We start from the raw sequence: 17324 nt of genomic DNA on the forward strand, positions 1-17324 counted from the left end.
ATTTTGGGGTCCTAAACTATCCGGACTTAAGCATAATAGTTGCTACGCACGGACTCTCGTCACCCCGTATATACGTAGCCCACAAAAATAGAAGCACATATTGATTCAGTTCACCTATAGGGTAAATTTCCTCTTACAAGGTTAGGAAGGAGACTTACCTTGCTCCGAAGTTCCTTCATTGGCTCCCAAGCCTTTCCAATAACTCGAACCGATGCTCAACGCTCCTAAACTAGTCAATAAATGTGCAAATCCATAAATATATACTCTAATACTCGTTATAATCCAATTTATAACAAATTCCAATTCCGTTAAAAGTCGATAAAAAATCACCCTCGATCCCACGTGCCCGGATTCCGAATATTTTCGAAGATAATCATTACCCATAGCACTACGAACTCCAATATATATAATTTATTCTCAATTTCATGGCCAATTCGTGATCAAAATCCAAGAATACCAATATCTAGGTTTTTATTCAAAATCCCAAATTTCTACAAATTTTCATGCTTGAATCCATGTAAAAATCATGTATTTAACTCAAAATGTGAAGAAATCACTTACCCCCTTATAGTTGTTGAATATGGCACTCCAAAAATGCTCCAAAATCGGCTCCCATAGACGAAATGAAATGAAAATGAGCCAAAAACCTTGTTTTATAAAACCTCATTGCCCAGCGATCCTCGCACCTGCGGTGCAATAGTCGCTTCTGCGGCTCCGCAGGTGCGGCCACTCTATCGCTTCTGCGGTCCTCCTCCAGACCCCTCAGCTCCACATCTGCGGCCCCCATCCGCTTTTGCGCCTTCGCTTCTGCGGTTCCACGTGCGCAAGTGCAGTCCCACTTCTGCGGAACTCGGCCGCATCTGCGGTCCCAGCCATCTCCAGCCTAAGCCGCTTCTGCGACCCTCGTGGCCGCTTCTGTGGCTCCGCACCTGCAGACCTTACCTCGCAGGTGCGGTTACACCAGAAGACAACAGCCTCAGCACCTCCATAAAGCCAAATTCAATTTGTTAACCATCCGGAATCTACCCGAAGCCCCCGGGACCCCGTCCAATTATACAAACCAGTTCCAAAACACATTACGAACTTAGTCGAGCCTTTAAATCACATCAAATAACATCGAAATCACGAATCACAACCCAACTCAAGCTTAATGAACTTTAGAACTTTAACATTCGATGCCGAAACCTATCAAATCACGTCTGATTGACCTCAAATTTTGCACATAAGTCATATTTGACATTACGGACCTACTCCAACTTCCAGAATCGGAATCCGACCCTGATATCAAAAAGTCCACCTCCGATCAAACTTCTCGAAAACCTTCAAATTTCTAAATTTTTCCAAAAGACCCCAAAATGACCTACGGACTTCCAAATCCACTTCCGGACGTGCTCCCAATACCATAATCACCATACGGAGTTATTTACAGACTCAGAATCCCAAATAGACACCGATAATATTGAAATGCACTTCAACCCAAATTGATGGAATTATTCCAAAAGGCTAACTTCCACAATATGCGTCGAAACGCTCCCGGGTCATCCAAAACCCGTTCCGGACATACGCCCAAGTCCATAATCATCATGCGAAACTGTTGGAACCTTCAAATCCCGATTCCAAGGTCGTCTACTAAAAATTTACACTTTAGTCAATTCTTCCAACTTAAAGCTTCCGAAATGAGAATTTTCTTTCTAAACCAACTCCGGATTTTCCCGAAATTCAATTCCGACCACACGTACAAGTCATAATACCTGAAGTGAAGCTTCTTAGGGCCTCAAACCCGCTGAACGACGCGCTAAATCTCAAAAAGGCCGGTCGGGTCGTTATATTCTCTCCCACTTAAACATATGTTCGTCCTCGAACGTGCTAAGAATTGTTCTGGAGTTGTCTGAAATCACCGTTTGACACTTCGTGCACCTACTCGTGCTACCACAACCCAGTTGAGCACATTCACTCGAGCAAACCTGAAAACCCTCCCTTTTATCTAGTCAAATAAGCCTTTGGGCTAAATTCCAACATTTGAAATTCTCTACCAGGTTTGTTTCCAACATACAAACACCATATCCATCACTACACGATGTACCAATACACGATTGTATACTCTCACTGAATTCACACCTTGCACCGCATTATTCACATGACCGTAATAACATCCTCTGACAGCAATAGCTGAAATCCCACGAATCTGATGCTCACAACACACCTCATGACACATATAAGCCTTGTTCCAACTCTGGAAATGTTGTCACGACGGAAGAGATGTGTAGAAATTTATACCAACTGCCGAGTCACAATTTATGGAGTCCCTCCTCCCGACAAGAACCATTACCTCATTCTGGACTGATTAACAATATTTACTCTTTAATATGCTTCATATAAATTTGATCGCACTGATCCCAGGTCCAATAATCTCGTCTCACGCAGTACAAGCTGCTCAGGTAGTAAGCCACCTCAAACCCTGCCAAAAGTCTCATATGATGCTACAATGTGCCAAAACGCTACCAACTCGAATGTGATACATAAGGAAATGAACTCTGAAAAGAACTACTCAACCCATGTAACTAATTTAAACAACCGAAAAGATGTTATGAACCTTCCTCAGGAAACGAGAAGCAAAACACATAATAATAGCTATGGGAAACTATACTCAATATCATACTGTTGCGGCGCACAACCCGATCCAAACAACATACCTGTGGCACCGTGCCACCCGATCCACACATAAAATCTATATAAGGAGATACTTACCAAGCTAGAATTCTCATTATTACAAAATACCATAATATCGGCCACAATCACGCTAAGTGCATAATACCATCCCTGGGGAGACAGATAGTGCCACACGCTACAAAAGTCAATCACAACTAAGGTGCGATATATGATCTGAATCTCGAGAGCCATCCTGCTCACATAACATCATCGCTACGCGAAACCTCAGCACATGTGAAATTTATCAAGATGTTTCACAACTCACACGACACAATATAGTATTACATGAAATAGCCGATGACGAAACGACATCCAACGTCCGAATACTCCTCCATAAGGAGCGCTATGCTGAAATGAACATATTCGGCCTGATACAGAGCCCATATTCATATTTAAATCCTTTCATGGACCTCAAGCCGATTCTGATCGCATCGTACTAGGCTAATAACCTTTCAAGGGTCCATAATAACCCCTTTTCCCATAACACACAAGAACAACCATCATAACCGGAACAAACTTTCATAGTCCACCACCAAATGAACCGAGTGTCCTCCAGGCACAAATTCCCAAATTAGTGATATTACCACAATCTTCATACTTGGTTTCAATTCTTCAATCAATAAAGTGACTACACGTCACATTTATACAATCTTCCCATGGGATACACTCCCATGAACTTTCACACCAGGTAACAAGTCTGTACATTCATACCACCGGCCGCACTAATGCTGTAAAGCGAATCAAGGATCCACAAATCAATACAAAAAGCCTCTTACACAAGATACCGATCTTAGGTGACGCTGAAGAAAATACCAGCCTACGCTAAATATCTAAATTCTTTTCCTGCTCATCCGAGCTCGTGACATCCTTGTCAACACCGAAACACAACCTTGATCCTCAACTTCTAATTCCCATGCTGCTCACTGCACCTAATCATGCCAATACGCAAGAGTACAAGAATTTTATCATAACTCCCGACCCCCTAATAGATTAAACACTTTATCATATGGGAACCTTTCACTTAACTCATTTCAGGAGAACCATAGCAGCACACGACTAAATCCTCATAACCGCAGAAAATATGATCCTCATGCAGTGGTCTAAACCACCATGATCCTTCCGAGATCCATCCACACATAACATGCCATAACACTTGAATACCTCCAGATAAAGTCAATTACGACGGTCGTTAAGCCTCGCACGTACTGCCACAAATCACATCCATAACTCAACGCGCTGAAGGAACTAATCATTGCCACCATCATACCAATTCGACCATTGCTAGCCAGCCCGTCTTCTCCCAATCTATTCTTAACTTGCCTTAGAAATAATAACAACTCCTTTCAGTACATCACGAATCTAAATCCGTACTCATTCCGTGTGACCTTATCTCACTAGACCACGCTGTCCCAAATCCCATGAACCATCCCACACCCTCTTTGTGCGCATATTCACATCTTCAACTAATACACCCTCTTCTGATAATTCCTCCATGAATCCAAAGTCATTTTCTCCCATCCTCCAATACTGCACCATATACCCAATGATAACATAAGATATTCCAAGTCCTTAGGCACTGTACTCAAATTCTTGAACCTACCAGGACCACTGTTGAGAGTCATCCACTCTGACTTGGCCCGAATATAAGCCAAACTCTAGTGCTTTGCTAGCACGTGAACACCCTATTTGAGAAGCACCCGACTGAATTCTTTTCTCTGGTACATTACTCCCACCATAAGCAGAAACCCTGAATCTTCCCAAAACTGAACATGAATCGATAAGGCTCAAATATAACACACATTCCTCAAGTCCCTTGCTCATATTACCACTGATATTCTCTTCCCTTAGTTATAATAACCCACAAATATGCCGATAACCAGAAATCTCACCAATGGACGACCATGCAATCCAACTATAGGCGGTGGGACTTTCCCACTTAGCTTGGAGCCACATATTACATAACTCTGGAACCCACCAAGATTCTTTTCTTCATCGTTGACCTGGTCTTGCACAATCAACCCGCCAAATTCCTTGGAATCCTTCTGTCAACCTTTCATGAACACTCTGAATTACCAGCCACATTTACATATCTGACCTCTCACTGGATAGCTAGCAGAATTCTTCGTAGAAGCTTCGTCAACACCATGTGACCGCTAACCTACTTGTAAGAGATAACCCACCGGTGGAAATTCCATGCCGACATCTTCCAACATCACTGCACCGGGTACAATTACTACCAAATTAGCAACCCCTCCTGAGTCCGTGCTAATTCGCCATCTGTACAAGTTCGTTCACTCCTCATGGACATCATCTAAAAGGTGCGACAGTACAATTCCAATCCGAAGTCATGTTGTACCCTTCTTTACATCAATCAACTCTTTCCTGTCGTATCCAATCTCCCCCGTACAATAGCCAATATTCCAAATAAATTCCATAGACCTAGCCACTGCCCACCATGAATCCCAAATCACTCTAAACTTTCCTCAAGCGTGTAGTCATCCTACCAGAGAACCCATATGTTACTCTACCACTCTCCTACTTTGGTCAAACCCTCTTCTTTAAGAAACTACTCGACTTCTAAATATTTAACCACAGCAAGACACCTCCCACATGTCCTTCCTCATACTTCGCCGCCTACTTGTTGCCTTAAATCATTATCTACCTTTGTAGCATTTGAACCATTAGATCGCTAACAACTTTAAACCTCTTTAAAGATCATCTTTCCCGAGCCATCCACACCAAGAACATTGATTCAAATCCTAAACCACCGCACACCGCGATCTCTGATAGCCGTTTCTATGGCACTATTTCACGCTACTCTGCCCCATAGGCGAATTGAAGAAAATCATAACACCAACGAACTTAACGTATTCAACCAGGACAATGACACCACATCACAGATGAAAATTCCACCACGCTCGAAAATACCAAATCTCATTACTCCATCAACCTAAACTTGAAAATTCGCAGTCCGATTTCCTTTCCTTTGCCGGAAATAAGATATTGAATCTCTGAATCATGCACTGAGTAAACCTCCTTCCATGTCATTCACTGCTTCGATGCCTAGATAAGCATCCTACCATTTCACCAACATTGGGCGATAGCAATGCGCGAATCGTCATGACAATCAATGCTAACTCTCCAAAACCTTAGGAGGTACTGATACTGAGCTGAAACGACAGAACGACTTTCCACAAGGTGACGGCAATAGCCCAATATATTACGCAGGGAGAAACATCTTGCACCACATCTGTAGTTCCATTATAATTCCTCGGTTCCAAATTGATAGCAAGTGTTTCACGTCGCATAAGATTGAATAAGAAAGAAATAAAGGCATAAGACTTAGAGGGATCGAATCGCACGATGAGGATTCAAGAAGGGAAGTTCTCGTAACAGCCTTGTAGCCTCTCGAAGATAAGTACAGACGTCTCCGTATCGATCCGAAAGACTCTACTAGACTCGCTCATGACTCGTGAGACCTAAGTGAATCTAGTGCTCTGATACCATGTTGTCACGACCCAAAACCCATTAAAGGTTGTGATGGCATCGGACACCGCTGTCAGGCAAGCCAAAAATAAATACTTAATTTGGTTCTCATTTTAATAATTTTGAAATCATATTTCCTTTAATTAAATGGTAAAAGATGAAATTTACAAAATAAATAATAGTATTTTTAGCAATTCCAATACCGTGCAACCCATAATCGTCCCAAAACCCGGTGTCACAAGTGCATGGGCCTCAACTAAGAATGTAAAATAAAATATAACATCTGTCTGAAATACAAATTGGACAGAAAAATATAAATACTTTGAAGGAGACTTTGTTGGCTGCGGACTCGTAATGTAGAATGCAGCTCGTCTAAGTCCCTGCAATAACTGCGCCTCTGCGCCCACAAGGCCATTAGGCATGTATGCACCTGCACAAAAATATGCAGCAAGTGTGTATGAGTACGTAAATCAACGCGTACTCAGTGAGTATCCCACCTAACCTCGAAGAAGTAGTGACGAGGGATCGGCTACGACACTTACTATGGGCTATAAATAAAATATCAATGATAAAAATAAGCATGGATTACGTTGAACCACTGTAAGCTCAATGTCGTGAAATAAGTAAACAATTCTTTTGTTCATAAGAAATTTTCAAATTTATTTTCCATTATTTAACAATATATCTCAGACCGAGGAGGCAATATCATTTATCGTAAATTCCAAAGTAATCAAGTTCAATCATGCACAAATCATGTCGAGGTCGTACAACCCGATCCAGCATAATATTTAAACTGTGCACTGCTGGAGGGTCGAACAATGCGAACCATTTATGCATCTATTTAATCTACCTAGGTGTTCGACCCGTTCCACAAAAGTAAACACAATCAAACAATCAATTAAGAATTCATTAAGGAGAAATTACCCAAGGAAAATGTCACTCTTCTTTTAACGGTCAAGAAAAAAGGTTAATCTTTTTTTTTCTTTTTTTTTTTAGAAATTTATTTACCAAGTTCGATATAATTTAAGCAATTTAAATTAACAATGAGGTTACAATTATCACAAGTATGGCATGCTTTTAGGGTCCTAAACTACCCAGACTTAAGTATAATAGTTGCTACGCACAGACTCTCGTCACCTCGTGTGTACGTAGCCCCCACAAATAGAAGCACATATTGATTCAGTTCACCTATGGGGTAAATTTTCTCTTACAAGGTTAGGAAGAAAACTTACCTTGCTCTGAAGTTCCTTCGCCGGCTCCCAAGCCTTTCCAATAACTCGAACCTATGCTCAACGCTCCAAAACTAGTCAGTAAATGTGCAAATCCATGAATATATACTCTAATACTCCTTATAATCCAATCTATAACAAATTCCAATCCCGTTAAAAGTCGATAAAAAATTACCCTCGGGCCCACATGTCCGGATTCCAAAAATTTTCGAAGATAATCATTACCCATAGAACTACGAACTCCAGTATATATATATAATTTATTCTCAATTTTGATGCCCAATTCGTGATCAAAATCCAAGAATTCCAATTTCTAGATTTTTATTCAAAATCCCAGAAAGCAGACAATATGTGGGTAAAGTGGGTTAACTATATTTATATAAAAAGACAATCATGGTGGCAATATAAGCCACCAAATGACTGTAGTTGGTACTGGAGGAAGATATCTAATATAAGGGACAAATTCAAGGCAGGATACATAGAGAATGACTGGCTAACACAAACTGGGAAGTACTCAATTAGTAGTGGCTATGAATGGAAGAGAGGAGTACAAAGGAGATGGCCAAGTAGCAGATGAGTATGGAGTAAGCATAATGTACCTAAAAACAGTTTTATTTGCTGGTTGGCAATGCAGAACATACTTTTAACAAAGGAGAGAATTTTCACAATGGGAGTCAGCCAGATGATAAATGTGTAATATGTGATCAAGATACTGAAACAGTGCAACATTTATTGTTTGAGTGGCATCTGTCACAATCATGCCTCAACAACATGCTAGACTGGATGGGAATAGAAGTCAGGAACAAAAAATATATTGGGTTGTGGAAGAGAATGGCCAGGAAGATAAAAGGAAGAATGTGCCGTGCATTTGTTGCAGTTGTATTGGTAGCACTGATATACAATATATGGAAAGAAAGAAATGAAGCGCTATGGAAGCAGCGAGTCCCATGTCCCCACACAATATGTGCACAGATAAAGCAAGAAAGCAGATTAAGATTTCAGGCAAGCTGGAAAGGAAGACAAAATAGCATAGAAAGGACATGGATAGAAGGACTATACAGATGAACAAATCAAAGACAGACATCCAACAAGGAGAGCTAGAGTGAGGAATACTTGTAAATAAAAGTAGAGATAAGGAATAGTCTTATATCATATCTTCTTCTGCCTATTTTAGTTTCCCCTGCAATACCGCAAATTGTTCTTGTAGTTTCACGATCTGGAGTTCATATTCACTGGTCAGATTCCAAATATGTAGCAAACATGATTTGTAGTATTCCTGATTAATGGGTTCATTATACTATTAATCAAAATCACATTTCTTTTCATCCTACCAATGAGAGAATAACACAAGACTATTAATTAACATATTATATAAAAAGTATTAACAAATATTTCTTCCAAGAATAATAACTTATAACTTGTTTACACATCCAATGCTTGCGCCCCAGATTGTAATTTAACCAACATGGCTTCAAAATCGCATGTTTGCAACAGTAACATCTTGGTACGTAATTGCGTCCAAACATGTCGTAATGCTTGAAAATGTAAAATTAATGAAAAGTTTTTCTATTCATTTCGTTACGACGCAAATAATAACTAAAATGTGCGAGGTTTTTATAGGCAGCTAAGAGTGATTTTAGGTTATATAACGCATATTGGTGAGGCGCTATGTTTCGCGTGATAATAATTCTTTCGGGTACAAGTGGGTCCAGCTTTTTCAGTACGACAACTTTTTCAGGTCATCAACTTTTTCAGGCCGACAACTTTTTCATGTCGACATGACAATACACATAGTGCATATAAAATATTGACCAAAGTCAACTCAATTGAGTTTAAAGCTCTAATTCATATTTTAATCTATTTTTCATATAAAAACTTTCCAAAAAATTTTACGGACTGCGCACGCAAGTCGGGAAATAATAAATAGTACTTTTCGAGGTATTAGAATACATAATTAATTATTAAATTTAAAGATGACATTTTGGGTCATCACAGGTATCATCGTAGTCAAAGCCATAGATTTGAGGGGTGTCTAGAAGACTAACATGTGGCACGGGAAATATAGGCACTGGCAAAACTTGAGGAACCAAATTCTTGTTTGTAGTGTCTAGTGGAAAATAGGGAGATGTTTCAAAAAAGGTTACATCCGCAGCTATAAAATATTTATGTGCTTTCAGATAATAGAACTTGTAACCTTTCTAGTAACGAGAGTATCCAAGAAAGATACACTTAATAGATTTTGGTTGGAGTTTGTCATTACCAAGACTGTGATCATGAACAAAACATGTACATCCAAACACTCTCAAAGGTAAATGATAGAGATTTTGACCAGGAAAGAGAATTGAGTGAGGACTTTGATATTGCAATACGGTAGAGGGCATTCTATTGATCAGATAACAAGCAGTGAGAACAACATCTACCAAAAAGCGAAGAGGAACATGATGGTGTATAAAAAAGGTACGAGTAGTTTCAATAAGATGCCAATTTTTACGTTCGGCGATGCCATTCTGTTTAGGAGTATATACACAAGAATTCTAATGAGTAATCCCTTGAGATGACATGAATTTGGAAAATGAAGATGATAAATACTCCTTGGCATTGTCACTACGTAATACCTTTATTGAAACACCAAATTGATTATTTATCTCAATGCAAAATTTTTGAAAGATAGAGAATAATTCAGAACAAATTTTCATTAAAAATACCCATGTACAGCAAGAAAAGTCATCAATAAAGGTAATAAAATATTGAAATCCTAAACTTGAAACAACACGACTAGGACATCTGAGTGAACAATGTTAAACATAGACGAAGCCCTATTATTGACTCTTTTGGGAAATGAAGTGCGAGTGTTTTCCAAGTTGACAAGACTCACATTCAAAAGGAGACAACGTGGAAAGACTAGAAATTATTTTCTGAAGCTTTGCAAGACTCGAGTGGCCTAAACGGCTGTGGAGAAGATCAACTGAGGCAGCGGAAGTGAAGGAAACTGGCGGTTGTGATTTGGACATGTGATATAGTCTCTGTGACTCATATCCTACTCTAATCGTCTTTCTCGTACTCTGGTCCTCTACAACAAGAGAGTTAGCCATAAATTTGATAAAGCAACTGAGGTTTTTGGTTAATTTGCTAAAGGAAATTAAATTGAATGGGCATTCGGGAGCAAATAAGACTGAGTTTAAAGAAATAGAGGGAAGAAGTTGCACTTCTCCTATTCCTTTTACTACAGTTCGTGAACCATTAGCAAGGGTAACTGCAGGGAGGTTTGAGGAATAAACAAGGTTTGAGAAAAGATTTTGATTACTAGAAATATGATCAGATGCACCAGATTCCAATATCCATGAGCAACTGGGTGAAGACCTGGTCAGACAAGCAAAGAAATTACCAATTTGTGAGGTGCCGGATGAAAGTGATTGTTGTTTGGCCGTTTGATACTGCAAGTAATCACTATAATCCACTCCAGACAAAGTAATAGAATCAGCTTGTTGGCTATCTATATCTCCACGAGCCTGAACCATGTGGGTTGTACTGCGATTGTCAGTGCGTGATGGTTGATCATGCAGTTTCCAACATGTTTGTCGAGTATGACCTGGCTTGTTGCAATAGTTGCAGTAGGGTCTAGAGCTTTTACCTTTCCCATTTTATGAGATATTTTGTTCCTGTGAGTTTTCATTTTGCACAGCTAACACAGATGTCTCAGGTTTAGTAGTATCATGTGTTTCTGAACTAACACGCAATAATTGGGCAGACATTTCAACTAAGGAAGGAACTGTAGAACTTGCCACGATCCCTTACAGGACTAAGATCAGATCGAAGTCCTTTCAGTGCCAAAACCATAAAGAACTTATCCCTTTGTTGCTCTTGCATGGTAACACTTGCATATAGTGGCATGATAGAGTCAAATTGATCTTTTAAGTTATCTATTTGTCCTATATAACTTGCCATATCTTGATTATTCTGTTGTACTTGGACTAAATCTGATGCAACTTTGTATATACGTTATATATCATTCGTATACAAAGTCTTAGCTTTAGTCCAAACTTTATAACAAGTTTTACAAGATTGAAATAGGTTGAGTAATTTAGGATCCAAAGAATTCCATAAAAGATTATACAATTGTGCATCAATTCTATTCCACTTAGTCCTCTAAGTAGCAGTAATATCACTAGCATTTTTTATTAAATGTTCTTCATATCCTTGACCCATAAACCACATTTCAACTGAGGAAGACCATGATATGTAATTATTATTGTCTTGTAATCTAATAGTTGTAATAGTGGGAGAATTCGAAATTGAAAAAAAGAATGGTTTGATGTCACCTGTCTGTGAAGAACTATCTTGCTCCGACATTTTGAGATTCTAATTCCGGAAAGGTCAAATATGTTAAAAAAAAAAAAAAAAATTGTGTCAAATAACTTCCACTAGAGTCCAGCATAAGCCAAAATAATGGCTTGATGTCGAGGAAAAACAGAGATCAATAGTGAACTCTTTGAAAAAGCAATAAAGAGGTGGGACAAAATAACTCACTAGGTGTAAAAGAAAGGCAATAAAAGTGGGACTTGAAATAGATTTAAGGAAAAGCTTATCAGAAACCCAATTACTCTGTTCCTCTCTAAAAATACAAGACTCAACAACTCTTCTTCCTATTTCATTACAACTTCAACAAGAAGAAGAAGAAGCAAAAGTAGAGAAATTTCTTACGTATTCCAAAAATGGCAGGATTGGTGCCTATTCTTTCTGAACTCAAGTGTTTTCTTGTGAAAACAAGATCTGGCTGGGAAAAAATACTACTAATGAAGTCGGGGGTTAGAGGATAACAAGATCTGACCCGGAGTAGTGACTGCCAGAAAAAGTATGAGTCTCTACCGAGATCGTAGAGGCTCTGATACCATGTGAATGATGTAAGTATATTTCACTTCATACTTAAAAGGCCAAATACATAGACAGCCCATTAAACTTGGCCCAATTTTTTATTTTGGCACTCTAACTCAATCTTGTTCCATTTTGACCCTCCAACCCCATTTCTTATGTTTCATTTTAACACAAAAACTTTTATCCGGCGTAAAAATGCAGCGCGTATACATACTTGCTTGGCCAAATATATAGACAACCCATTGAACTTGGCTCTATTTTTTATTTTGGCACTCTATCTCAACCTTGTTCCATTTTGGCCCATCCAACTCTATTTCTTATTTTGCATTTTGGCACTCTATCTCAACCTTGTTCCATTACGGGTTCGAAAGTTCGCAGTTTCAAAAATTTAGCGGTTCGGAAGTTTATGAAATTTGTGAGTATTTCAGGATATGCATGCACACACGCTTCACAAAATATAAAATTTATTTCAAAATATTTTATTTTTAATTTTTTTTTACGAAACCGACTAACTTCGGTCGTTTTGTTTTGCGCAAAAATGCAGGAAACTCTTTTAGTGTCCCGCAAAATTTATTTTTTAAGAAACCAACTAAATTGGTCGGTTTTCATATAAACAGTAAATGGAGAAGGAAATAATGAAGATGAAATATAGAGGAAGGAAGTTGGAAGATTAAAAAAGGGGCCAACAGTTATTTTATTACTGTTGGAGAAGGAATTTTGCCATAAACAATCTGCCTCACGCGCCTACCATGTGAGACAATTCACACTATGTGACTAGTCAGTTTTTGTGTTAAAATAAAACATAAGAAATAGAGTTGGAGGGCCAAATGGAACAAGGTTGAGATACAGTGCCAAAATGAAAAATGGAGCCAAGTTCAATGGGTTGGAGAAGGAAATTTGCCCAAAAAAATCTCTCTCACGCGCCTACAAGGTGAGGCAACTCACACTCTGAATATAGTCAGCTTTTATGTTAAAGTGAAATATAAGAAATGAGGTTGGAGGGCCAAAATGGAACAAGATTGAGTTAGAGTGCCAAAATGAAAAATTGGGCCAAGTTTAATGGGTTGTCTATGTATTTGGCCTACTTAAAATGATAGATTAGATCGAGAATATATACACAAAAGCTAGACACATAAGTCAACAATGCATCCCTGAGATCACGCCTTCTACCTACAATATTTGACTATCTATCCGACATACAATCTAATATTTGAAATAGTCTCTGACAATATCTAGCACCCCCCCCAAGTACACTCTTAGTTTTTCTGAGCCTTCTTCTACCCCACTGTTCTGTTGTTGTGGTGAGTCTTATGTACAATGCATTCCTACATTAAGGAATCAACAGAATTCACTGCTTCTTTTAAGCAACATAGTATTCCCCGTTACTTTAGACTTGTCTCCACAAGCGACATTGTTGAATTTCAGTCATTTACCCATTGCTTTAGTCGTCTCCCCAATGAAAATTTGTGTTTCGATCAGCACGACAATCATAGCAGTAGACTCTGTTCAGGAAATAGAGGTACTTATCATCTTCTAAACTAATAAAAAAACATAATTTCATATAAAAATGGTAAAACATGGCTTCAGAAACACTTTGGATAAAAGTTGAGATCATAATTACCTGGTGCCATTTATCCAATGTTGTACAGTATCCTTCCCTGAGTAATAGATTGATTCTCAACAGTTTTGGAAACATAAAGAAGTGTCAGTCCACTGACTCAGTGAATGATAAAATAATCCCTAACTTTAACGAGACAAGTAAGTTTGGAAATTATAAAATTGCAAATCCTAGATTCGCCGCCTATGCCTATGTGTGTTACCGAGACTTAGAATTCTTATGCTTGCTTTATGTTACACCTCCTTTCTAAAAGTTTTCAATTCCTATTTAGTCGCTCTCACATGTCACAAATGGCCTTCAATTCCTTTTGGAATTTCAGCAAAAAGATTGTTCTTCTATTCCTTATCGATCAAGCTAACCAAATGATCTCGGGATTCGACCTTTTAGTCTGTTATCAGCTAACCAAAATGTAATGAAAGCTGGTTTCTTGAAAGATTTAATTAATTTTTCGATGACCCTCTAACTTCCCAATTCTAATTTACCAGCAACAACACTTGGATTATAAATATAAAAGAAGGTTTCAAATGATCTCATAACTTGATGGAAATATTGATGTCAATTTGACAACAAACTTCCCACAGTTATAGGCATTACATTTTGTGGAGATTAGAGGCTCAGAGTTGAAGCAGGAAGAAAGCCATTTAAGCTGATAAATGTAGTCCCCAATATCTTCAAGTCTTTGAAATCTTCCCAAGAGGAAGTAAAGATAGCTTCTTGATCAAGAGTCACTTTATATATTATATTAGTATCTCATTAGCAGAAGTTACTTCTCTATAAGTAGCACACTTCTCTCTCTCTCTATATATATATAAAGGCATTTGTATTTATCTATTTTCTCCTATTTTTGACAATTTTCAGTTCTCTTCTTTTTTGTCTTCTATTTTTCACATTTACGTGCTTTGAATAAAAAAAACTCAACAGTCGCTCCTCCTATTTTTTCTCACCTAACAGTCGCTTATTTACTTCTCTTAGTAGTAACCGAAACACTCTCTCCCTTATCATGGTTGTCGTATTGCTGGGATAAAACGCCTCCATCTCTTCTCCTTTTTTCCTCCTTCTAAAGTGAATGCCCAATTGCTGATATCTTTTCCTTTATAAATTGATGATTATTGCTGAGATATTGAGTTAATCAACCCATATTATTTTTATTACTATTTTTCAATGTATTAATTCAAGCACTCTGTTTCCAAGCTACTATCATTAGGAACTACAGGTAAAATATTCTTGCATGTGATTATGTAGTTTAATTATTTTTTTTGTGGCTTCTGTATATAAATTTTGTCCTTCCGTTTCTCTTTGAAAGGAGATCCAAAAGGGATTCCTTTGACTCAACATGTCTCTCATACTGACCTGAAGTTCTTTTGAGCAAACCGTGAAATATTGGCAAATTAGGAGACGTACATATGGTATTACTTTCCTTACTGACTGCTCATTATATCTATTAGTTCTTAATGTGTTCCTTAATTTGTTATTCAACTTTGTTGCTGGACTTTTGAGGTTTTTGTTCTCCTTCACGTGTTTCTACAATTTTGTTTTTCATGTTGACATTAATTACTGCTTTTGATAGGGAATTTTAGATGCTCCAATTTTTCATCAGTTTCCAACTTGATCAAACGGCCATTAGAGTCTACTGAGGTTTAGTGGTAACACATTTTTATTTTCCTTATTTGTTGGTATATGTATATGGTGCTGCCTGCGTTTCTTTGTCAGTATATATATATAGAGAGAAAAGTGAGGTGGCACCTCTCTTAAGCCAAGAAACCCATTTATCTTTTTTCTTCTTTTTTTGGGTTTTTCATCATTTTTTCCATTTATTTTATATTAAAAATTCTATCTTCATAACTCACACATTTTTATTTTCATAACCTATATTTTTAATAATCTCAATAACTCATAAGCCTTCATATTCATAAGTTGCGGGGATGGTTGGTTCGGAATTTGGAAGTGTGTGGGTTGAAATTGGAACACTTGGTTCCTTAAGTTAGCCTTAAAAGGCCAAGTTTGACTTCGGTCAACATTTTGAGAAAATGACCCCGGAATCGGAATTTGACGGTTCCAATAGGTTCGTATGATGATTTCGGACTTGGACATATGTTCGAATCGGATTTTGGATAACCCAGGAGCGTTTTGGCGCTTAATAGTGAAAATCAACTATTTGAAGGTTTAAAGTTCTTTAAATTTGGTTTAGAGTAGGTTTTTGAGAAATTGAAATCCGTTTGGAATTTCAAGTTTGGGAATAGTTCCGTATAATGATTTAAGACTTGCACGCAAAAAATTTCGTGTCATTCCGGGTAATTTAAGTACGTTTCGGCGTATTGGAAGTAAATTGAAGAACTTGAAGTTCTTAAGTTTGATTCAATTTGGTTTGGGGTGTGATTCTTAGATTTGATATTGTTTTACACGTTCCGAGAGTTCGAGCAAGTTCGTTTTATGATTTCAAACCTGTTGGTCTGTTTGGGCGAGGTCCCGGGGACCTCGAGTGTCAATCGGACGAGGCTCGGACCAAATTGGAAGTTGGGAGCCAAAACTGAAGCTCCCAGCTACTGTCAGAATCGCACCTGCGCTTGGCCAGTCGCAGGTGCGACATTCGCAGATGCGACAGAAGCTCGCAGGCGCGGCACTCGCATATGCGAGATTTTGAGCGCAGAAGCGGAAATGGGAAGGGCCAATCCACCGCAGACGCGGTGCGAACGCGCAGGTGCGAAGTTTTATGCGCAAATGCGAGAATTGACCGGGCAAGTGAAACTCCGAGGATTTTTCCGCAGGTGCGGAGCCGCAGGTGCATTCCAATTTCCGCAGGTGCGAAAGACCTGTTTGGCAGAAAGAACGGGAATTCACCATTTTTGCCCATTTTTCTTTTATGTTTGGGCGATTTCAGAGCTTTTTGAGAGGAGATTTCAACTAGCAATTTGGATGTAAGTTAATTCTACACCTGTTGAGTTAAATACATAGATTATAAGTAGATTATACCTAGTAAATCTTAGAAATCAAAGGTTTAGGTGAAAAACCTAGATTTTTTATAAAAATGAGATTTTAACCATGAAAATAGTTATGAAATTGGGTAGAAATTATATATTTGAGTTCTTGAGATTATGGGTAACGTTTCCATCCGAAAATTTTCAGAATTCGGGCACGTGGGCCCGGAGTGAATTTAGGAATTTTACCATTTTGGATAGGGTAATTTATTTAATAGATGAATTTCGAATTATTGAACATATATTAATCATTTTATATAACTTTTGGATAGTTTCGGATTTTTCGGCATTGAATCGAGAATTTTACATGATGCGATAATCGAAAAGTGGATTTTGAGGCGAGGTAAGTCTCTTGTCTAATCTTGTGAGGGGGAAATTACCCCATAGGTAATTAAAGTAATAATTGTTGCTAATTCCGGGGGCTACGTATACACG

The sequence above is a fragment of the Nicotiana tabacum genome, chromosome 17 (assembly GCF_000715075.1).
Source record: "Nicotiana tabacum cultivar K326 chromosome 17, ASM71507v2, whole genome shotgun sequence".
NCBI classification, from domain to species: domain Eukaryota; kingdom Viridiplantae; phylum Streptophyta; class Magnoliopsida; order Solanales; family Solanaceae; genus Nicotiana; species Nicotiana tabacum.